The 25,570-nt window shown below is 39.3% G+C and overlaps 1 protein-coding gene across 1 annotated transcript in view; it reads right to left on the bottom strand.

Moving 5' to 3' along the window:
- The window catches only part of LRRC8C (leucine rich repeat containing 8 VRAC subunit C), an 85,523-nt gene that overhangs the window by 58,989 nt on the left and 964 nt on the right, over nt 1–25,570 (bottom strand). The window lies entirely within an intron of this gene.

Below are 25,570 nucleotides of genomic sequence, written 5' to 3' on the forward strand. Positions count from 1 at the left end.
GGCCAGAAGCGGGGGGGGGGGGGGGGAAGGGGGGGAAATGGTGAAGGGTTTACAGGAACAATTATAAAGGACATATGGACAATAACAAGGGGGGTGGAAATGGGAGAGGGAGGCGAGGAGGCCTGGGATGGTGGAGAAGGGGTGGTAGGAAAAGGCAGAAAACTATACTTGAACAACAATAAAAATTAAAAAAAATTTTTTTAAATAAAAATATGGTTCAAATGCTCACTGCTTGTTAAAATTATGACTGCATTTTTGACATCCCCATCCAGGTCCCGCAAGTTTCCAGAGGTAGGGTACAGAAAATGCTCTAGGTGAACTTTATGGAAAAAATTCCCAAGGGTCCAATCCATGGTTGGTGCTACGGCCTTAGTTCTGCCATCTGGCAACTAATTATTGACGCTAAGACACACCCAAACATATTGGGCGGCTCGAAAGTTGTAGCTCTTTTAGGGGAACCTGACTTACCATGTGATTTTACATCAACCTGCATTCCACAGTTCATGTTCCCTGAGCTCCAGTTTTCTTCATGTCATCAAATACCACCCTGCAGATACTTCTGTTACTGTTACGCTTTCTGTTTTACATCAATTTCTTCATCCCAGCTTCCCAAGTTCCTCCTTTTCTAGTTTTCCCCAATTGAAGTAATACATGATCTACCCAAGGGATCTACGTGGGTGTGAGAGAGAGGGAGCTGACACCATTTGCGACTGTGAAAATCTGAAACTGGCAGGATGGAGTTGCCATTTACTAAAGGGAGGGTGAAGCTACCTTAAGAGCAGGTTTGGGGAGGGGGTTGTGAGGAGTGAGGTTGGAGACATGTTAACTCTGAGATGTCTGTTAGATGTCCAACTGGGAGGGGGCTCCATAAACAGTTGGAGATATGCTAGAGATGGGAAAAATATCTGGCCTGAAGATTCAATTTGGCGATCACTAGGGCATCAGAAGTAGTGAAAACCATGGGCAGAAAAAGGTCACTTAGGAAGTATTCAGAGAGAAGGAAACTACCTAAAGACTTCCAGCAGTAAAGGGCATTTTCCAACCAGATGTGGGATTGGATCACTCTCGCACTTCCTGTAGGTTTCTGTGCATATATCAGAGATGCCTTCTCTGATCACCGTGTTTAAAATATTAATACTAACTTGCTACCACCAGTAGCATACTATCCCAGAATTCCCTTTTTCATTCTCCTAAGTTACTTTTCTCAAGCAGATGTATTAAATGTGCTTGTGTTTTGCTGTGTCTCCCATCTGACAAGGTAAATTCCTTAATTTACAGGGACTTTGGGTTTTGTGGGCTCCTATCTCCCAGTATGCAGAACAGTGCCTGGCACATACAAAATACTCATTAGTTGCTGAATGAATGAATAATGAGTGCACACTTATTGTGAAATTCTCCCAGTTATGAAACATACGTAACAGAAATATTTCTGTGAATACCAGAATTTAGAAGTAGGAGCAGTTGGCTTTGGGAAGAGAACCACCAGATTTTTTTTGCAACTCTGCCTTGCCTCATGATACCCACATTATGCTTAGGAGCAAGGGGGAGACATGAAAGGCCTCCTGGGAGATTTACGTGGAGGTTGAAAGGAAAATCTTCGTTGTTTGCCTTGTTTGGGAAGTTAGGAGAGGGGAGATAAGAGTGAGAAGAGGGAGTGTTCCGGGCCTGATTTATTTTGAACCTTGGGCTCCTTCATAATATTAGCAATAGCATGTTCTTTCCTCTAGTCTTGTTGACTGCCTCAGTGACATTCCCCTGGCCGCAGAATAAGGTAAAGACTACTGGGAGAGAAAGACAGGTGTTTTCTAAGCAACAGCAGTGCAGTAGTGACCACTGATGGTTTGGGTTAAGATACTCAATGACAAATGACCAGCAATGTATAAGTGCAGAAAAATGGAAGCTCACCTTCCCATTTAACTGTGGGAGGTTATTGTGAACCTGAAGTGGAACAAATTAACCACACTGCCACTGTTTAAAAAAACACTATGATATTGAATGTGTGGCATTTAAGAGCTAGAAAATGAATGGTTTGCTAAAACTAGCATTATTCAGGTCCCTTACTAGATTTTGAGGCTCTGTCTTTTAGACCAATAGGGGAAATATTAGACATTTATTTAGGAGCAACAAATTCTACCTTTAAAAATATATCCAGATTGCAACAATTTCTAACTCATCTCTATTGCTATCACCTTCATCAGCTTTCAACTAGGTTATAGCAATAGCCCCACAACTGGTCTCCTTGCTTCCACCATTGTCCCATATAGGTTTGTCTCAACTGAGTAGCCAGAATAATCCTATTAAATTGAGTTTCTCCTCTCCTCAAACCACTTCTCACTCAGAAAAAGCCAAAATCTGTACAAAAACCCCAAAGGCCTGATGCACTCTATACTCCGCCCAACCTCAATACATGTAGCATTCCTCTTTCCTTCCCTCTTGCTTTGTTCCAACCACACTGGTCCTTCTTAACAGTTTTTTGAACATCTGGGTTCACTTCTGCCTCAGGACCTTTGCATTTCCAGTGCGCTCTGCCAAAATTCTCCTCTTCTGGATATCTGCATGGCCCAATCCGTGGCCTTCTTCAGGACTGGCAGAAACTCACCCAGATTCCAACCACATTTTACCATCTCTGTTACTGTCACTATGGTCCAAGCCTTCACCGGCCCTTGCTTGTGTAACTCAGCAAAGCTGATGTAGTATTACAACCCCACCTGCAGACCCAGTAGTGCCTTTGCTCCTGCCCTGTCTTATTTCTCTCCATAGCATTTAGCATCTTTGAATATATCAATTTCCCTTCTGTCTCCTTCCACTTGAAAGTAAGTCCCAGGGAGGAAGGAATTTACCCTGATCTGTCTCCAATGTCCAGGAAAGGCCTGGCACATATTTATCATTCAATAGATATTTGTTGAATGAAAGAGTTAAGTGGTAGAAACAGGCTCTAACCAGAAATGTTATGTATACTGAGATAAGCAAAGGAAGTATATAAGTGTAACTGATGAGTCAAAAGCATGGAAGGGTAGACTGACATACCAAACACAAAATGCTTCAACTTCATACATAAAAACAGGCTTCAAATAGCTGCATGAGCAATTCAGAATATATAGGAAGAACCTGTTAAATGACTGAATGGAAAGTTCTAGAACAAAACCTGTGGGTTGGTCATGCCACAGAGATGTGAAAAAAAATAGGACAGTAATCGTGTTTTTCGGGTGAAACGCACTCTCTGAAGGCACAGTGCGGGAGGAGAACTGCTTCCCCGCTGCCCAGCTCACAGCCCCAGAGGAGCGCTTCTCCAGCAGTCGACATCACTCCCTGAAACGGCAGAAAGTGCCATGTTTTCCAAAGGGAGAACACATGGGCCGATACAAAACTAGGAACAGCCAATTGGAAAACAAGTCTACAGAATCTGGGCTGAGCCAGTCTCCTGAAATTTATTAGAAAATCTTGGAGGAAATAAAACCCAGCGTAGGTAGAATGGTGACTCTCAACATTGGCTGCACATCAGAATCAGCTGGAAAGCTTTAAAAATATTAATGCTTGGGTTGTGAGATCAGAATGCCTGGGGCAAGACCACGCCTGAGGTTTCTTTTTAAAGATCCCTGGGTAATTCCTACAGGCAGGTGGGGTTGAGGGTTGAGACCCATTACCCTGAAAACGTCATATTTCCTCTTCTTGTGATAAAAAGTCAACCTAAGCACCAGATGAGGTCTTATAAGGGAAAAAAACCCAGAGCTTTAGCTAGACCTCCCAAAGTAGAGCTCACTTACTTAAAATGATTTCAGTATTCTGAATTTATAGTTTAATAAACATAAGGAATTGGTTGGTCATATCTGTAGTTAATATGTATGTACCTCACACCCCCTCTCTCCCCAGATCACCGCACCCAGACAGCCCACTCCCCGCTGGGGAGAGCATGCTGCTAGGATAACATCTGAAAGGGAGTTACACCATAACTGCAGTGTTCTATTTTGGAAGCCTGTGGCTGGGTATTTTCACATGCAGTCCAAGATCAACACTTTCCCTACCTGCCCTGTTCACTCCTTCACTCTCCTGGGTTATTTATATACTCATCCGTCTCCCCTCCCCTACACTAAGTTCTGTAAGGGCAGAGGCTGCCTTGCTTATTTCGGCATTTCCAGCATCTGACCCAGTTGTCTCAGCAGTAATGATTTCACATGACAAGGAGCTCCACATCCATAGCAGTGACTTACCCCTCCAGAGCATCGTCTGAATGTAAAAAATGCTCTGAACATTATGGAAGGATTTCTTAAAAACTTGCAGTGACACTACTTAAAATTTCCTATGAACTTACATTATAACATCAGTGATGCTCTCTTTTAAATTTATATTGTACTCACAGTGTAAGATATATCAGAGATGTTTTAAGTTTCTGTTGGCTTTTCCACTGGCAGCACCTCTAACTCCTTGGCTTTAAATCATTTAGCTTTTCAGTCTCTTGGTCAAGCAGTTAATAACTAAAGAATTTAAAGGGTAAAATCTACATCTGGGAGCTAAGTGAGAGTACAGATAGTCCATTTTCAGCATACTGTACATTCATATTTCTAATAAATATGTTATAGTTTATCATTCAATAATACATAGGTTCAATTTTTATACCAACAGCTTAGTTTTAGAAAGATAATGAGGATTTCTTGTTCATAGGTGATTCCAATATAAAAACAGTGAGTGGTGCTTTGGTATAATCTTTCTAAAAATAAGGACATAGCTGTGTCTATTTAAAAAATATTGTGTTTCTGCAGCCTTCCCCAATCCCATTAAGTAAATGCCTTAGTTGGAGTATGAGATATTAAGGGATGGGGAATGACCATTTAAAAATGCTAGGGAGGTTAAATATTTCCTAACTCCTTTTCAGATTATATTCTAAAGACAACTATACTCTGAACCAGGCTTCACTCCAGGTTTCCAAGCAAATGTACCCAAATAGGTTGATTAATGTATCAGAGCCTTAGACTGTTTTCAAATGCTATACTTACACTGCTTATGATGTCACGTGAGTAATTTTGATTCAGTTCGAGTATGTCAACAGGAAGAGGCCTGGCAGAAACATAAAAATTCTAAGCAAACTAATCCTGAGACTCAAGCAGTTCCATTACCAGAAACGTTAGTTAAACCAAACAGCAGTGTGGCCAGAAAACATCAAGGAACACCACTGTTCTCAAGATCTGTGGTTTCCTGTCATAAGGGACCTATTCTGCTCCTATTTGGATGTGACGCAGGAGGGCTTTTGGGAAGCATGGTATATTTCAATTAAAAGAAAAATCTCATTACAGCCGAGTAAACGTAAAGATGCCCTCAGTCATACACTCACATTCCTGAGATTCTCTATGAATACATCTGCTGCTTAACATTAATAACACGCTTTACTGCCTCACCTAAAACACTTTTGTGTATAAAATTCTCTAATGAGATATGGTCCTAGGTGCACAGCTCCAGTTTGGATCTAAAATTTTTTGCATTTCTGTGGAAAAAGAGTCCCCTGAAAAGTGTGCAGAAACAGGCTGTCGTCACACTAAGCATCTTTCTTCTAAACCACGACGGCCAGTGCCTATCAAGCCCACTGTCGCACCTGGGTGGGCCGTTCCTAAAGATGGGATATGCTCCTACTTAGGGAGTGGCCATGACATTAATTGCATTTTAATACAAAATCCAAAGGTAATTTGTGCACATTTTCTTCTCTATGAATTAATTATAGCTGCTTTATACACTTAGAATGATATGAAGTCCTTCATCTAAAAAACTATATGGTGAGAGTAAAATGAATAAAAATATTCCTGTTGTTACCTTATATGTATATATTACCTTATTGAACAACTGCATTCCCATAAGCAGCCACATAAATCTAATAAATAAAAATAAAAGTCACCTCTACTCACCATTTTGTTCAACATAATGTGGTAGTTACAATGCAAATTTTACAGCCAGAAAGATAGATGTTTGAAATCTAGCTCTGTGCCAACCTCTCTAAATGATGCACACTTTACCTGACAGTAAATGACATTTTTCAATGTCTCTATTTAATTTAGAAAATATTAGCTAGGCTTCTCTCCTGGGAAGCTTCTAGATTATGGAAAATCCCATTTACTGTATGTTCTGCTATATCTCCTATTCATGGAAAGTGCCTAAAAGTACCCCACATAAAGCTTTTTGGGGGTCTTCAATAACTTTTAAGAGTACAGAGGCCCTGTAGCCACAAAATTGGCTAACGGCCTCTCTACATGGCAGCCATAGTGATCCTTTGAAATCTCGTCAGATTATGAATCTCATTTGCTCAGAACCCTCCAATGGCTCATCTCACTCAGAATGGAGGTGGACAAGGCACTGCAGGGCCTATAACACCCTCGGTAAATAACTACTCTTCCCCTCACTCAGCAACCTCTACCCACACTGGCCTTCTTGCTGTTCTCCTCCACCACGCCAGGGGGATGTCTTCTTATTTGCTGTTTCCTCTTCTTGGATCCCTCGTTCCTCAGACATAAGTGGCTCCTTCTCATCGTTCTGTTTTTTTGCCTTATGAGCCATATTTTTCATTGTTTACCTGTCCAGATATTTAAATAGTTGAAAATATTTTCCCCTTATCTTTGCCACCTGTATATCTATTTACCCTAGCCCTGTGGTCACAGAGTAGGTCCCAGAGACAGTGGTTGGTTCCTAATCTCAAAGGACAGCAGATTTGGTGGTGCTTTATACCCCGCATAGCCTTGAATTAAAAAACACATGGCTGATCTTAAGAGGTTATCTGGCTAAACCTTTAGGCAAGATTGTACTCAACCCACAGCAGAGAGCACCAACTCTATTCTAGTTTTAAAATCTCCCAGGCTCGTGAGCAGGGCTGGCTGAAGGAGAAACTGGGACTAAGATCTCACTGTGGACTACGGCAGTTGCCGTGGTCGGAGAAACTCCCAGTCTCACACAAGAGTTCCTTGGAAAGTGAGCTAGAGACAAGCAGGGGAGCTGCACTGTTCCCTCTCTGGCCCCTCCTCACAGGTGGCACTACAGCACAGCAAAGAGGGTTGCCCTGCCCAGGTGAATACCTAAGGCCCTGCCTCCCTATAACTTACCAGGTGTGCTGAGACAAAGAAATATGGCCCAAATGAAAGAACAGAGCAAAACTTCAGAAAGAGAACTAAGCAATGAGAAGATAGCCAACCTATCTGATGGAGAATTTAAAGCCCTGGTAATCAAAATGCTCACAGAACTGATTCAACTTGGTCGCAAAATAAAAGAACAAATGAAAAATACCCAAAATGAAATAAAGCTAAATACTCAGGGAACCAACAGTGACAAGAAGGAAACCAGGACACAAAGCAACAATTTGGAACAAAAGGAAGAAATAAACATCCAACCGGCAAGAATTATAGAATGGAAGGGCAGATAAAGTGCTTCCCAGATAAGGTCAAGTTAAAGGAGTTCATCATCACCAAGCCATTATTATATGAAATGTTAAAAGAACTTATCTAAGAAAAAGAAAATAAAAAATATGAACAGTAAAAGGACAACAAACTCACAACTATCAACAGAGAAACCTAAAAGAAAAACAATGAAAACAAAAATTAGGCAAACAACCAGAACAGGAAAATAGAATCAGAGAAATGGACATCACATGGAGGGATTTCAGTGGGGAGGAAGAAGGGAGGAATAGGGAGGAAAAGGTACAGGAAGAAGAAGTATAATTGGTAGGCATAAAATAGATGGGGAGAGATAAAAAATGGTATAGGAAACAGAATTCAAAAAAAAAACTTCTATGTACAACCCATGGACATGAACCAAGGGGAAGGTGGGATGCTGGAGGGTTGGGGGGTGCAGGGTGAAGGGGGGATAAAGGGGGAAAAATTGGGAAAACTGTAATAGCATAATCAATAAAATATACTTAAAATATGCAGCATTTACCATCTTAAAAAAATAAATAAAATATCCCAGCCTCAATGAAAATTTGTGGAAAATTTTCTGACTTGATGTTAAGTCAGACTTGATGTCAGAAAATTTTTCTTTTTAAATTCTTACACTGTAGGATTTAAATCCTTACATCTTTCTATTCAGAAGAGATGTACAATCACTCTTCATATTCAGTTGGAGATGCCTTCATAGGCCTGGAAGTAATTATCGAATTTTTCCTTGTCCTGATCTTAGCTAAAACATGCCAATTCTTTTCATTTGACCCACACAGATTCAATTTTTCAATGCTCTGATCCTCTTTGTGATGGTCCCCTATCTATCTCCCAAGTTTTTCATCTTCCTAGTAATTTATGTAGCCTTAAATTACTGTAAACATTAAGCACCAAAAGATCCCTACAGTCTGCTTTTCCTCTACCACATTCCAGTGTATGCTTTCATTTTTTAAAATTACACTTTATTGATTATGCTATTACTGTTGTCCCTATTATTCTCTTTGCATCCCTCCACCCAGTAGCTCCCGAATCCCTCAGGCAATCCCCATACCACTGTTCATGTCCATGGGTTATGTGTGTAAGTTCTTTGGCTGCTCCACTTCTTATACTGTACTTTATACATCCCCATTGCTATTATGGAATTACCAATTTGTGCTTCCTAAACACCTCACTTCTTCAGCCATGATCCCATACCCCCTCTCCCATTTGAAACCATCAAAATGCTCTCTGTATCCATGATTCTGTCTGTTCTTCTTGTTTGCTTTGTGCATTTTTTAGATTCAATTGTTGATAGATATGTATTTTTGGTCATTTTACTGTTCACAGTTCTGATCCTTTTTTTAAATAAGTCTCTAACATTTCATATAATAATGGCTTTGTGATGATGATGAACTTTAGTTTTTTTGTTGTCTGGGAAGCTATTTATTTGTCCTTTGATTCTAAATGATATTGTTGAGTAGAGCAATCTTGTTTGTAGATCCCTGCTTTTCATGACTTTGAATATTTCTTGCCAATCCCTTCTACCCAGCAAAGTTTCTTTTGAGAAATCAGCTGACAGTCTTATGGGAACTCCCCTGTAGGTAACTGCTTTTCTCTTGCTGCTTTTAAGGTTCTCTCTTTATCTTTAATTTTTGGCGTTTTAATTGTGATGTGTCTTGGAGTGGGCCCCTTTGCATCCATCTTGTTTGGGACTCTCTGAGCTTCTAGGACTTGCATATCTATTTCCTTCATCAAATTAGGCAAGTTTTCTTTCATTATTTTTTCAAATAGATTTCCAATTTCTCACTTTCTCATCTCCTTCTAGCACCTCTATGATGCAAATGTTGGAACACTTGAAGTTGTCCCAGAGGCTCCTTACACTACACTATCCTCATTTTTTGGATTTTTTTCTTCTCGTTGTTCCGGTTGGTTGTTTTTTGCTTCCTTATGTTTTAACATTGATTTGGTGGTTGGATTCATCCATTCTGCTGTTGTTTCCCTGTAAATTGTTTTTTATTTCAATTAGGGTATCCTTCATTTCGGACTGGATCTTCTTTGTGCTTTTGAGGTCCTTACTAAGTTCCTCAAGCATCGTTACAATCAATGTTTTGAACTCTGGATCTGATAGGTTGCTTACCTCCACACTGTTTAGTTATTTTTCTCGAGTTCTAACATGTTCTTTCATTTGGACCATGCTTCTTTTTCTCCTTGTTTTGACAGCCTCCCTGTGTTTGTTTCTATGTATTCAGTAGAGCTGCCATGACTCCATGTCTTGGTAGCATAGCCTAATATAGGAAGTGTCCTGTAGGGTCCAGTGGTACAGCCTCCCCTATCACCCAAGTGGGTACTCAAGAAGTGCCTTCGTGTACATTCTCCTCTTGTAGTTGAGCCTTGATTGCTGTTGGCAGGTTAATGGGAGGGATTTACGAAGGCCAGTCAGCTGCAAGGACTGGCTGTGGCCACTGACCACCAACCTCTGTCCTCCTTGGAGGATCTGATGTATAGGCGCAGGGTGGTGATGCTCCAGTGTGGTCTGTAGCTATCCATCGGGTGTGCAAGCTCTGGGGTTTCCCAGGTGGTGCAGGCCAAGGTCAGCCCCCACCTGCATTTTGCCTGGGGCCATGCTGCACGTGCTGTAAAGCAATCTGGAGATAGCTGTTACTTGTGCTGGACTTGGAGATTCCCAGCAAAGCCAAACTGTGATCCAAAACTGGCTGCTGCTAGTGCCAGGCCTGAGGCCACCTAGCAAGAGGTGGCTGGGAATCTCCAGCCACCATTAGGGCTGGGGGGGGGGGGCGGTTGCTGAGGCTGGCTATTGCTTATTTGAGAAGACTTAGGAAGCTGTGAAGCATGAGCCAAGACCAGCCATTTATATGGAAAAAACACTGTTAGCAGCTTGGGTGGGCCTATAAGTTGGGTGAAACAGAGTCTCAGAGGATCTCCAGGGTGGGGCAAACAATGTTAGCCAGGAGATGCAGTCTCAGACATGCCACCTGTCTGCTAGCTCTGTGGGGGATGGTTCAGAAAAGGGACAATAGCCTCTGCTTGCCTTTCTGTCTGAGAGAAGCTATCCCCCAGCTACTGCCTTGATGTCAGACAGATCTGTTCCTCTCTGTATGCCACTGGTTCTTTTCAAGCTTCTATCCCAGTGCTGGGACTCAGAGAGAGTGAACCTCAGTAATTCCTTGTGTAGGTTCTTTAAGATTTTATTTATTTATTTTTAGACGGAGAAGGGAGAAAGGGAAACATCAATGTGTGGTTGCCTCTTGTGCGCCCCCTACTGGGGACTGAACAGGCGACCCTTTGGTTCGCAGGTCAGCACTCAATCCACTGAGCTACACCAGCCAGGGCCATGGGTTGATTCTTATATGTGCCCTGACTGGGGGTCAAACCTGCAACCCTGGTGTATTGGGATAACATTCTAAACAACTGAGCTAACCAGCCAGGGCTGTGTGTGAGTTCTTTAAGAGGAACTAACTGGGACTACAGAGGTTTCTTCCACTGACTCAGTCCCTCGTTTTTGCAGCCAGAAGTTAGGAGACTTATCTTCCTGGCACTGGATTCCTGGGCTCAGGGCCTGGTGTGGGGCTCCTTGCTCTCAAGATATCGCTCCCAAAAGTTTCTTCCACCACAGATGGATATGTGACCAGCTCATTCTGCTTATCCACCCCTCCTCCTACCAGTCTGGATGGATGTGGTTCCTTTAATTCTGTAGTTTTGAGCTTCCATTCAACTTGATTTCTGACAGTTCTGAGTGATGAATGTTCCATAGTTAGGTGTAATTTGGATGTGGTTGTACAAGGATGCGAGCCGTGTTTACCTACGCCTCCACCTTTACCAGAAATCTCTCCAGTGTATGCTTTTAAAATACAACTCAGTGCCTTATAAAAGGAAAACTATCCCAAATCTGTTTATATAACCTGCAACCTCCTCCCAGAAAGAAGATAGTATTCCTGATACAATGCTTAACTAATCAGTTCTCATGAACTTTAATCATATTGAGACACTAGGAAATTAGTTACCACCCATGCATTTGACCAGCTGTCAACCAAGTGTTCAATAGCCTTTAATGAAATATTATTTTCCTTTGATGTCGAATCTAACATTTTAAACCATTCTGTCTTTTCCAATACAATGTTCCTACCCAGAATTAACTGACTAACTTGAATTAGCTGACTAGAGAATTTTTATTTTAGAGGAAATTGTTTATAAAAGTTTTTGACACATGCTAACAACAAAGTTGTGTGTGTGTGTGTGTGTGTGTGTGTGTGTGTGTATATATATATATATATAAATGCAGGATCAGCCCTGGCTGGTGTGGCTCAGTGGGTTGAGCATGGGCCTGCAAACTGCAAGGTTGCCAGTTTCATTTCCAGTCAGAGCACATATCTGGGTTGCTGGCTGGGTCCCCAGTTGGGGGTGAGCAAGAGGCAACCAATCTCTGCCTCTCTCGAACATCAATGTTTCTCTCCCTTTTCCCTCTCCCTTCCCCTTTCTCTAAAAAATAAATTTAAAATCTGAAAATAAAAAAAAATGTAGGATCAGTGAACTTGTTCTATAAGGTAGGAATAGTAAATAGGTCTTACAGGTCACATCTGGTCTACGTTGCACATTCTTTTAAAAATATTTTAAATCTTTCAAAAATGTAAGAACTGATTTCAGCAAGTGCATCACACAAAAACAGGTTGCAGGCCCAAAGTACCTGGGCCCCAGTCGGCCAATTCCTGCTGCAGTGGTTCTTGGAGGCCCCATGGAGAGTTACTCATCTCAAAAGGAACAGAGCTGTTGGCAGCCTCCGAATCAAGGAACTTCATGGCATTCATGCTGCTGAGATCCTCTGTGTGTTTCTTCTGATCTTGGATTTGTTGCTGATCTACAGTTATTTGAGCATGTGCATGTCAAAGTCTAATGGCCATCTGAAAGGACTCTTGTTCTGCTGGCTCAAGATGATTAACCATCTAACTTGAGAGCTTGGAGAGTAGTTTGGGCCCTAAAATTGAATAAACTTTGGGTTGGAGTTAAAACAGAATGCCTTTCCGGGATGAGATTAAAGAGGAATTTTGACAACTGAGCGACATAGGGACGCCGACAAAGGGAAGTCAAGTGCAGAACCCAAAGTTTCTGTCCCAGGCCTTAAGTTTGAGAACTCCCATGGCTAATGTTTTGTATTTGACACATTCCACAGGCTAAATGTCTGCTACGTTCCTAAGAAACAACGAGAGCCCTTAAAAGGAAAGTTTAGGATGAGCAAGTATGCATTGTTAACAAAAAAAAGTATCTAAAACTTGGAAAAGAGGCAAAGGCAAGGCAGACTATCCTTTCATTGTAATATTGAAGAACTCTTTTACTGGCGCCTCCAAGGATGAGTTAGGGAAATATAACTCCCTTTGACTTGCTAGTTACCACTGGTTAAACACCAGACTTGTAGATTTTTGTCCAGTAAGAAAACCCAAAACAGTATGTTTCTTACTGTCCTGAAGGACACTGCCTAGTTTTGTATCTAACCTAGCAATGTTATTCTAACAGTCTTTTTTTCAAATAATTCCTGAGTGTTCTTTGACCCCACTTTGCCATCCTGACAGCTCCTTCACTAAGGAGTTGAATAAATTTTTGACACATTCATCAAATTTTTGAAAATTATCCCTTGACAATGTTCACAAAAGCCTCGTTATTTTGTTTTGCTTGCAGTAAGTTTGTGTATGTATTTTCATAACAGTTAAAACTGTATGAAGGAATTGGTTCAGAGGTTTTTCTACTTGCGGGTATCTGTGAGCGGTTACTTATAAGGTTGTGCTTTTGTGGTCAGTGAGTTCTTGGGGCACCTACTAGACCTACAACTTCCCTTATGTTTATAAAAACTCTAAGAATGATGGAGAAGTGGTCGCAGGAGTTCGTCCCTTGTGTGCTAGGACACCTCCTTAAACAAACAGATTCACACTAAAATGAAAAAGTAAGGCAAAATCTGTCTAGGTGATTTCATAAGGATGTAAAAAGAAAGAGTTTGGGGAAATTTCTGCCAGGCCTTGGTCTGACAGTCAATTAAAGAATAATTCTAAATAGACTAAAACAGATAGAAATATACAATTTATCAAGAGAGTTCCTCCATCATTATCCCAGGCAACAGAGCAATGAAAAGATGTTAACCAATGAAAAGTGTTTGACTTTTAACACTACCTTTGCTTCTCTCCAGAGGGAAATTAACAAGACTAAATAAAGTCTTAAGTGAATGGAGTTCACATGTCCCAGGTAGAAGCTAATAAACATGTATATCTAGAATAAGGGAATATGAAAAATATTTCCTGCCCCAGTGCCCCACAACAAAAAAAGGAAAAAAAATACACAAAAGGGAAGTTCAGAGTGAATGGGAGGTATTCAGGTTACTAAGGATGAGGAACCGAAAAACATGCAAATAGCTGTCTGGACACTGCCATAAACCCTTTCTACGTTTTTAAAAATTTAATCTTTATTGTATTTTTCCCATTGCCATTTAGTCCCCTCATACCTCCTCCCCCCAGCAATCACCACATTGTTGTCCACGCCCAGGAGTCCCTTTTCCTTCTTGCTCAATCCCTCCACCCCCTAACTTCCCCACCCACACTACCTGTCATCCTGCTCTCCTTCTATGAGTTGGTCCCCACTTTCCTTTTTAGTTCAGTTTGTCATTAAAGTCCACATATGAATGGAATCATATGGTATTTGTCTTTCTCTAACTGGCTTATTTCACTTAGCATAATGTTCTCCAAGTCCATCCATACTGTCACAAAGGATAAAATTTTCTTTTTTATGGCCAAGTAGTATTCCATCGTGTAAATGTCCTATGGTTGTTTTATCCACTCATCTGATGGACACAACCCACAGAATGGGAGAACATATTCATCAATGCATCTGATAAGGTGTTAACTTCAAAAATGTAATAAGAACTTACAAAACTCAACACCAAAAAAACAAACAACCCTATTAACAAATGGACAAAGGATCTGAATTGACACTTCTCCAAAAAGAACATACAGATGGCCAATAGATATATGAAAAGATGGTCAACATCACTAATCGTCAGAGAAATGCAAATTAAAACCAAATGAGGTATCATCTCACACCTGTCAGAGTGGCTATCATCAATAAATCAACAAACAAGTGATGGTGAGGATGTGGAAAAAGTAATCCCTTTTGCACTATTGGTGGGAATGAAGAATGGTGCACCCATTGTGGAAAAGAGTAGGAAGATACGTCAAAAAATTAAAAATGGATCTGCCTTTTGACTCAGCGATCCCACTTCTGGGAATATATCTGAAGGAACGCAAAGCACTAACTCAAAAGCACATAAGCCCCCCTATGTTCACTGTAGCATAATTTACAACCTGCAAGATATGGAAGCAGCCTATCTATATTTCTTAACCAGAACTTTAAATCCAAAGTAATTTAGTAGTGCTTTAATAGTGACTTACAAACTATGGTTGAGTTACATAAAATATAATGTTCAATTGGTATTCCTAATGATGATGAATACTTGGATAAATTAAAAACTATTTTGTTAAATGACTTGGCCTTGACTTTATTCTAGTTGGGAAGATGAGGAAAAAATTACACCTCATTTACATCAAAATGGTAAACACAGAGATACCATATGATCCAGAAATTCTACTTCTATACATATTTATTCAAAAGAAATGAAAATATATATCCACACAAAATCTTGTATCTGAATGTTACTGGGGGCACTATTCTTCATAGCCCCAAAGTGAAAACAACTTAAGTGTCCACCAAATGATGAATGGGTAAAGAAAAATTGTATAGCTGTACAATGGAATATTATCTGGCAATGAAAAGGAACAGCATATCGATACATGGTATGAACCTTGAATATGTGCTAAGTGAAAGAAATGAGTTACAAAAGATCACATTTTGTGTGATGCCATTTCTATGAATGTCCAGGATAGACAAATCTATAAATTCAGAATATGCTAGTGGCTGTCTAGAGTTTGGGCAAACTGGAGGTATGGGGGGAGTATAGCTAATGGGCACAGGCTTCTTTTTAGGGCAATGAAATGTTTCAAAATTAGATTATAGTAATGATTACATAATTCTGTAATTATACTAAAAAGCATTTAATTGTATAGTTTAAACATGTTAATGTTAGAGTATATGAATTATATCTCAACAAAGCTCTTAAAATGTACTTTAGTTCATGAATGACTAATGTGTTTTCTAATAGGATGCCTATTTAATTGGAAGTTACTAAATTCCTTGTATTTGTCTCATAAGTCAGATCATTATTTACACTAAAAATTTAAGTCTTGGCAGATATGTGCAACAACAGTGAATTATAACTAGTTATAACTGGCCTGTTTCTTCAATGGTTGTTGTAAATTTCAGGCACTGCTGAAGTAATGTGAAACCATCACTGTCATAGCTCTCTGGTAAGTTTTTAATATAAACTGAAATATTATTTTTAAATGGCAATGTAAATTATAATTCAAGATACTTAATTTTAAGGCCTGGGACTAATAGTTACATTATGTAATTATGACTAATCTTTGGCAAAATACTATCATACAATATTTTAAACCTATATATCATATCTCTCTATATAAATGTAACTTATTCTTCATAGCACTTGAATAATAAGACTATAATCATTGTCTTATACTTTAGAAAATTAATTTTACCTCAAAAACTAAAGTTTTACACTATTGTCATCCACCATTGTTTAGTTTATGTGATTAATATGAGTAACACATGTTAAGATAAATTAATTTTTAAAGTAGCTTAATAGGATAACTGGTATCTCAGAAAAAAAATTATTCTTGAGATGACCTTTTCTGAATATGAGGCTGTCATATTATTCACTTACTTTATATCCTACCCAGATGACAAAAGTCATTTCTTTCCTCACCCAATCCAAATGTGTTCTTTCAGAAAGAGCAATTAGCTTCCTTGTTTTTGTGCTGATTTTTGATATTTCAAAATTATAAATAACCAAAAGCCAAAAAACGGAGTAATAAGAGATTCATGGCCTCTTGAGAAAGTAAAATTCCGAGATTTCTTATGTACCATCTGATTAGTTGTTACTAAGCCAGCCACCAATATGACCTTTTCTTATCACCGAGCATCTATATTGTTATCCAACAACATTGTAAAATGTTGCTTCAAGAGCACGTTCCCAATTTGGAGCAATAAAAAAGGAGCAGTATTTTATATTCAACAGAATGTCTAATAAGCACTGGACAGCCTCTAGGTAGCACCACAGGTCTGCTCCCTCTACTATAGTCCTGGATGTGGTGCTCACTGTAAAAGGGATGCTAGAAAGCATTAGTTTTAATTGATTAGCTCCTAATTTGTTAATTAGGTCAACAGTAGGCTGTTCTGTTTATTGCAATCATATTTATAGGGAAAACTGTCAAGTTATAAAAAATGTTAACAGGTGAAATGTTATTAATATGCTTAGATTATTAGGTACCCGCTCAGGATAGGTAAAATTATCTTCACGTTCATGTAAGATTTTATTCATAAATTTTAAGTAGTCACACATCAATCAAAGTGAGTGTGACACTTATTGTTAGTCATTGCTTTGTAGATTCCTTAGGATGTTCATTATGTGTCACTGAGTTGGCTCCAAGACCTGGTGACTCAATTAATGAGTGCTGTCCACAGCGTCCTGTCCTCAGCACCCCTGCTCACCTCCTGTAGACTCACGCCTGTGGCTTCTTCTATGGAGTTGATCCACCTCATATTTGGTCTTCCTCTTTACCTGCTGCTTTCTATTGTTACCAGCATTATTGATTTTTCTAGAGAATTCTGCTTTCTCAAAATGTGCCCGAAGTAGAAGAGCTTCAGTTTTGCCATTCTGGCCTACGGTGAAGTTTCAGGCTTAATTTGCTCTGGGACCCACTTGTTTGTCTCTCTGCTGGTACAGTGGAGAGCCCTCTTCCAACACCACACTTCAAATGAATCAATTATTTCTTTCTGTCCATCTTCTTCACAGTCCTTAGGATGTGGAATGTTAATTTCTAATCAAAAGTTCATAAAAAGAGATATTTTTACTTCTTCCTTTCCAATATTTATGCCTATTTTTTTCATCCTTCCTGTACATCCATCCAGCCTCCTGTTTAATGTTGAATGGGGATAAGACTTGCCCATGGAAACCAGCTAAAGAGCCACCCAGTTAACTGTCAGCTGTTAGAGTCTAGTGACCTCAAACCCACATTTTTTATCTAGTCTAACAATGCTATCTATCCACTATTGTTATAAAATGTCCCTAGTAAGAATGAATTTTTGAACTGACCTATCAGAAACTTTTCCTCTTTTATGTAAGACTAAAATAAAATTCAACGTATGCCCATAAATGATTTGTTCCAAGAGGTTTTTTCTGACAGACAATTCAGTCTACTAGTTATTTATCACCATCTCCTTGGGAATAATATTACTTTTGCCCTCATGTCATATAGTTAGCCTTTCTCTCTATCTTGCATTTCATTCATTTACTCATTAAACAAATATTCACTGATCCTTTGCTACATATTAGGTATTGTCCTATATATTAGTAATACAGAAATGAACATAACAAAAACAAACAAAAATCTAGTATATTTGTATGGTTGGTTTATTCGTTTTTCTTCAAGGTTCAACTTTGTGTTTTCCTTAAATGAACTTCATTGTTTAGTTTTGACTACTTCCTTTCTTTATCTTTTTTTACAACAGCATGCTGCTCTATCCACCATGGAGCCACTTACAGAAAATATCAGACCCATGTCTTCTATTATGCCGCCAGATCCTTAAATAAAATGCTGAACACTCAGATCCAAATGCCAGACATACCTCCAGTTGCTAGCTCCTCGATTTTAACTACTTTCTAGCTATAGGGATCCACATCATTGTGCATTCACCAGAAATCTGTGTGTGCGGGCCAGTATTTCCTAACTTTGCTGATGGGAACATTAAAGATAATGATCTTGCTAATGTCAAGGGAGAGAATACAAATTAGCCAGACAGTGTTCTCCTGATGAAGCTAACCTCATATTTATTTTTAAAAAACAAGGTGTTATTAGCTAAATACTTTTTTAGTTACTAATTTCCAATCACATATAAAAATGTTTTTGTGTACATATTTCATGACTCTACTAAGAGGAATAACCTCTAATCACACTATTAAATTTCATTACCTGAATTTAAAATAATAGAAGGGAAATGGATACAATCCAAGATGGTAGGCTACAAATGTTACTGTAAAATATATCTTTAATATTTAATCCAGGGCTATTTCTTGAGTAGCTATGTCCCAGCCACTGTGTAGATGCTACGGAGACAGAAGTGAATAAGGTAGATATGGCCTATATGGCCTGTGCCCTCAAATGAAGAGAAAAGATGCTGAAAAACAAACAAAAACATCAATTTGGTTAAGATAAAAAGAAGGGAAAAGATAAATTTGGTTAAGATAAAACCTGAAGGATAAGAAGATGAGTTGTTTTGGGGGGAAGGGAGGAAGCATGAACCAGCAGGCTCCAAATGCTGAAGGAAGCTGACACAGTATAAAGCAACCAAGTTCCTCTCACCCTTGCGGCGCCCAAGATTAGCCATCAGAAACCCAGGCTTCTGCTCCCCAGGGAACTGAAGCATGGAATGGAAAATGAAAAAGCTAAGAATGACTTCAGAAGCCTCACCCTTCCCAAATATTTACTTGTTATGAGCCAAAATCCCTTTGATAGAAAACAGTGTTCTGTATTTATAAATATGTGGCATAAAATATAAATGCTTTAATAAGGACAAACTCACTTATACTTATATATTTGACCAGTCACATGAATGGCTAATGTCAGAGTATTCCCAGCATAGTAGAAATAAATAAAGGATTCTGGGCATTTAAAGTCTGGGGAAGGCTTCCCATCCTGGAAAAAAAAAGCATGCAGGTAGGGAGGCTTGGGAAGATAACCCTATGAATTTAATAATTTTGCCAAGGTTCAATGGGGATGAGAAGTCTTATATATTTTACATAAGTATTTCAGTTTCAGAGCCAATAAAATATGCTTTTTAAAGCATTTTTATTGATTATACTATTATAGTCTTCCCAACTTACCCCCCTTTATCCCTCCTGCCCCACAACCCTCCAGCATTCCCCACTCCTTAGTTCATGTCCATGGGTTGTACATATAAGTTGAGTTTTCTGTTTCCAATACCATTTTTTATCTCTCCCCATCTATTTAATGCCTACTAATTATGCTTCTTCTTCCCTGTACCTTCCCCCCCATTCCTCCTTTCCCCCTCCCCACTGAACTCCCTCCGTGTGATGTCCATTTCTCTGATTCTGCTCCTGTTCTGGTTGTTTGCTTAGTTTTTGTTTTCATTGTTTTTTTTTTCTTTTAGGTTCATTTGTTGATAGTTGTGAGTTTATTGTCATTTTAGTGTTCATATTTTTGATCTTCTTTTTCTTACATAAGTCCCTTTAACGTTTCACATAATAAGAGCTTGGTGATGATGAACTCCTTTAACTTGACCTTATCTGGGAAGCACTTTATCTGCCCTTCCATTCTAAATATCTTTGCTGGACGTAGTTCCTTTTTCATGAATTCAAATAGTTCTGTCCAGCCTCTTCTTGCCTGTAAGGTTTCTTTTGAGAAATCAGCTGACAGTTTTATGGGCACTCCTTTGTAGGTAACTCTCTCCTCATCTCTTGGTGCTTTTAGGATTTTCTCTTAGTCTTTAATGATGTAACTTAATGATGATGTGCCTTGGTGTGTTCCTTTTTGGGTCCAACTTCTTTGGGACTCTCTGGGCTTCCTGCAAGTCTATTTCCTTTGCCAGATTGGGGAAGTTTTCCTTCATTATTTGTTCAAATAAGTTGTCAATTTCTTGCTGCTGTTCTTCTCCTTCTGGCACCCCTATAATTCAGATATTGGAATGTTCCAGGTTGTCCCAGAGAATCCTCAGCCTCTCTTCATTTTTTTGGATTCTTGTTTCTTCGTTCTGATCCAGTTGGATGTTTATTTCTTCCTTTTGTTCCAAATTGTTGCTTTGAGTCCTGGTTTCCTTCTTGTCACTGTTGGTTCCCTGAATATTTAGCTTTATTTGATTTTGGGTATTTTTCAGTTGTTCTTTCATTTTGTAACCAAGTTGAATGAGTTCCGTGAGCATTTTGATTACCAGGGCTTTAAATTCTCCATCAGATAGGTTGGCTATCTTCTCATCACTTAGCTCTCTTTCTGAAGTTTTGCTCTGTTCTTTCATTTGGGCCATAGTTCCTTGTCTTGGCACAGCTGATAGGTTATAAGGGGGCGGGGCCTTAGGTATTCACCAGGGCAGGGCGACCCCCTTTGCTATGTTGCCTATAGGGGAGGGGCCAGACAGGGAACAGTGCAGCTTGTCTGCTCCTCTCCAGCGAACTTTCCAACAGACTCGAGTCAGACTGGAAGTATCTCTCACAGAAGCAACCCCAGGGTAGCCCACAGTCAGCTCTGAGTCTCAGTGTCCCCTTAAGTCAGTCCCTCCCCAACAGCTCTGCTGAGCTTGGCAGTCAGCCCTGCCCCTCAGCCACCTGCCAAGGTTCTTCTGAGTCAGCCCAATTGGTCCGGCTTACCAGTCTAGTTGTTCTGGTTGATTTTTTTCTTTGAGTCCTTGGTTGTTGGAGTTCCATGCAGTTTGATTTTCTGGCGATTTTGGTTGTTTATTGACTTTAGATTGGTTGTTATTCTCCTTTTGGTTGTATGAGGAAGTGAAGGGTTTCTACCTACACCTCCATCTTGGCTGGAACTCTTAAAGTATGTTTTTTTTATAAGGCATAAAATATAATCTAATTCCAGAGAATTTGTTAATTGATGCATCATATGTATTCATACATACATACATGCATACATGCATATACACACACTGTTCTTCATTTCTTTTGGTTCCATATGATTCTTTTGTGAGTTTCTAACATAATACAGAATCGTGCTACACCATGTATTCTCAATAGCGGGCCCATCTTGCCTCCGTTGAAAATTGATTCTAGGAACAGGGTAAAAAAAGTCTTAACTAATGGTTTGTAGCTTGCCAAAAGGCCACATTACATAAACAGATATACAGGATATCTATGATATAATACATCTAAAATAGGCTTGGGGAGGGAGAGTAATAATGAAAGAAAGGTGGAGAAATATTTTTCTATGAGCTTCATTATATTCTCTCCAGTTGCAGCCATAAGGCAGTTTTTGGGTTTAGCCAAACAAACTTCCTTCTTGCTCTACCTTTGCACCTTCTCCAGCATGGGAATAGCTGTGCCTCTTCTCAGTCGTTCGTTACAGGGCTTCTTTAAAGAACATAGTTCTCATGGATTCCTTTGCCTCAAAATACTTCAGTCATCTGAAACCCTTTTAGTTACTTCCCTAAGCTTTAAAGCATTTTGCTTAAAATTGATTTTTTAAAATTTTGCCAATTTTCCCTTTTCTTTTCTGAACTCTATTCAGTTTCTGAACCATTATTATTCTCTACCAACTGCCATTCACAGTTAAATACATTATAGACTACAGGACCATATTTTAAAAGGGCCCCCATGTAGCACCAGAAAATGATCCTAAATTCACTCCCAGAATTTGTTATACTTCTATGTAGCCAGCCAGGGTTATTTCTTTGTTTCATGCCCGATAGCAGGAAAGAGTTCAGTTATCCTCTACCTTTTAATACTTAGAAAATTTGCAGTATGTTTTTGCCAAACTATGTACTTTAAACAAAGCTCTGAAATTAACCTCTTGCCCTCTGTGCCAGTGCTGGAATCAAAGGGGAGTATATTAACTTACTAGATGTTCAGGGCCACACTAGTTTCTGGTGCCCACCTTGACCCCACAGTCTCTTCCCTATTTCTATAGTCCAGAAAGGAGCAAACTCTAGCAGGTCTCAGTCATACAGTACTGCAGTGCTTCACTGCTTTTATCTGTTTCTTTTTATTTTCTCCACTTCTCATATTTGTGGTGAGACTCTCTGGGTCTTTTCTCTGGGCTAATTCTCTCCTGAAGATCATTTCTCATGGTAACCAACATGCTGGGCCATGATTAGTCTTATATCCAAGCAACAAAGGAACCCTCCTCATTTATTATCTCGACCTTTTCTCAAAGGTTAGTGTTCCTTTCCCTCAGGTAAATGTGATTCCTAGTTGAAGAAATCTACCTGGACTGTTACCCCATCTAAAGCGCCATACTACTCACACACTGTTGATGTGTTCAATATACCTGCGCTGAAGGAAGTTATCATACCTCCTTAGGAGGTTTCATTATTAGTAAAAATGTGCTGTCTTACATGGTAGCTAACGGCCAAGGCTTTGTTGAAGAACTATGCCCTCCCAGTAAATGTAATACCAGTTAAACTGGTGGAGAAAGTTGGGATGAGTAAGTCTCAAAATAAAGAGGAAGGTGCTACTAATAATTATGTAACAGAGACAAATAATTTGGTGTCTTTCCTAATTATTGTAAGAATCTCTCTCAGAATATCTGACTCATCTTTCATCCAGGAAATAGAACCAATCTATGGTTGCTACAAAGCAAAGGTTGTCAAGAAACAGAAAAACATTTTTGTCCTCAAAGAGTTTACAGTTTTTCATAGGATATTACTTGGGCAAATAACTGAAAAAGCAAAAGTAAAATTTTTTAAAGTATTAGGCGTACATGCTGTCTGAATTATAAGTGAAAAAAGGATTTAAAAAGCAAGGGACATGAGCTCAGGCAGGATGTAGTGTTTAGGCTGGGCCTTGAGGGAGATGCAGATTTTAGCGGGCAGAGGCTCAGTTAAGGGTGAGGCATGTGGTGGGGAGATCCGGGGTTTGTCATGGTGGCTTTCATGATAAGCAAGGCTGAGAAATCGGTTTCCAACCAATTGAAAGAAACATGGCTAATAAAGTTCTAAAAAACATGCAGAGTGGAACAAAGGAAAAGCTACATAAGGTAACTAAATGTGTGTAAATCAGGACTACAAAAAAAAGGAAGTGATTCAAAAGTTAAAGATGCTAAAAACCAGATTAGACAGTGTGTAACCCATATGAAAAGTGAATCACTGACAACACTGACTAATCACTAGACGCATGTAAAATATACACAAAGTGAAAACAGCAGAAATTTCAATAGCACTAGCAAGGGTGCAGGGGTATTCATCTGTCTCATTTATTAGCACCTGCTAGGTGACAGGAGCTGCCCTTTAGACATACTGCTACATTTAATGTGAACAATGATCCCGCCAGGTAGGCTTTATGAACCCCATCACGCAGGAGGAAACGGGGGCTCAGAGAAATGGAATCATGTGAGTTAAGTTAGTTGGCACTCCTACTGTGCAGCAGAGCCAGAATTTGATACCTGCTTTTCCTACCTTGAGGCTATGCTCTTTGCCCCATGCCAATCTAGAATGATTTGTATTTTAAGATAAATTAAGTAGATTCAAGGATGCCTCTATAGTAATTTCACCCCTGTTGGCAGCAATATGCCTTCATAAGCGATCCAGGGCTGGAGATACAGCCAGACTTTGGAAGTGTGATGTATGTAGCTCATGAGGCCATCGTCGTCACGTGGATGAGAACAGCTGATGAGCAGAAGTGAAATGTCCATTAGGTTAAGCTCTTAATCAGTCATTTAATAGAGGTGAGGTGCAAGAACCGGGTTTGGGAAACAGGCGACTCTGATTTCAAATTTAAAATCTGCTGTATTCTAATTACATGAAAAACCCTGGACAGGTGACTTTACTTCCTTGACCTCGGTTTTTCATAGAGTTATAATGGTAAGTTAATAATAAATGTATGTAGGGGGAAAAAAGAGGGAGCTTTGCATAATGGAAAAGTATATCATTGAAACTAAAAAGGCTTGGCCTCACTTGGGCATTAGTTTAGCTGAATGGTCTTGGGCAAGTCACAAACTCTGAGCCTCTTCCTTCTGTAAAACGTGGACGGCACCACCTACCTTGCGGGTCTTTTGGGAGACTGTGAGATGACGTGTGTCTGGTCCTGCAGCAGCCAGACTGTCTTATAACACCACATTAAATCGTGAGCACAATGCTTGGCAAAACACAAGTTTCTACCCCATTTTTAAAAAAACTTGGGCTTTATTATAATGTTATTGGTGACTATAACTTAAAAATACTACAGAGATTAAAAATCTCAAACTGTAACAACAGTTTGATAAAAACTGGATTACTTAGAAGTTAATACATTGCTAACTTCGTATTCTTTTTAAAAGATAAACTGATAAGCTTCATAAGTGGAAAATTATACATTTTTTCACTAAAAGCATTCCCTTCTAAAAATACTTTTCACTAAGTGCTTAGTCAATCTGAGAAATAAGAAATTAGTGCCATTCATAAAGGCTTTGATAATGCTATTAGTATTTAACAATACTAATGCTATGTGATATGACTGTTGAGTTAGTGGTCACTATCCATGGTCACTATCTCATATAGGAACCATGAAAAATATCCATCCTTGCAGCTCCTCTCCCTCTTCCCCTCAAAAGCAAACAAACAACCTAATCTAGTCAACCTAATTGATTCCAAAGTAAAGTAAATCAGGATTACACCCTTGCTCTCCCCTATTAAACAAGTCACAAGAAATGCAAACATCACAGATTATAGTTTTAACCTGTTATCTATGTCTAAACATCCAACACAAAGTTTATAAATCTGAGGAAATTTTGTGAGGTTCAACTTTCATTTTGGGTTACACAAATCATTTAAAATACATAGAGAATGAATACACCTCTATAGCTGATTGGCCCTGGTGATTTTTCAGTGTTGTGACCACCAAAAGGGTTACCAGCACTTTTCCTCCTCTCTCATGTAGATGGCATTGTCAATGACTTGTCTCCGAAGAAGTCTCATGTATGCCTTAGGAAACTACTGCATACCAGTCCCAAACGTGCCCTGTGCTTAAGGCTACATTTCCTACATTACCGAGCTCTTGTGAGAAGTGTGAGACTGAAATAGGGCTGCCATTTTCTTTACCTATTCCTCTCCCAAAAGGCTGCGTTCAATAGGGTCATTCAAACCTCCCTCTGCCCAAAGCCAACACTCCCACAGAGATTGACTGATTCTTATGTTTTACTTTAAGGAAGATGGGGACTTGAAAACGTTTCCTAACTGGTTTGTTGTGAGTTTAAAATGCTTTAAAAGAATTTGAAACCAAGAGAAGTTTGGCGCTAACACTGAAATATCCATCCTAGGATGTGGGCTAGGTGTGTTATGTTCTGAAG

Source organism: Phyllostomus hastatus, unplaced genomic scaffold (assembly GCF_019186645.2).
Source record: "Phyllostomus hastatus isolate PE091 unplaced genomic scaffold, TTU_PhHast_1.1 phas_contig_524, whole genome shotgun sequence".
NCBI classification, from domain to species: Eukaryota; Metazoa; Chordata; class Mammalia; order Chiroptera; family Phyllostomidae; genus Phyllostomus; species Phyllostomus hastatus.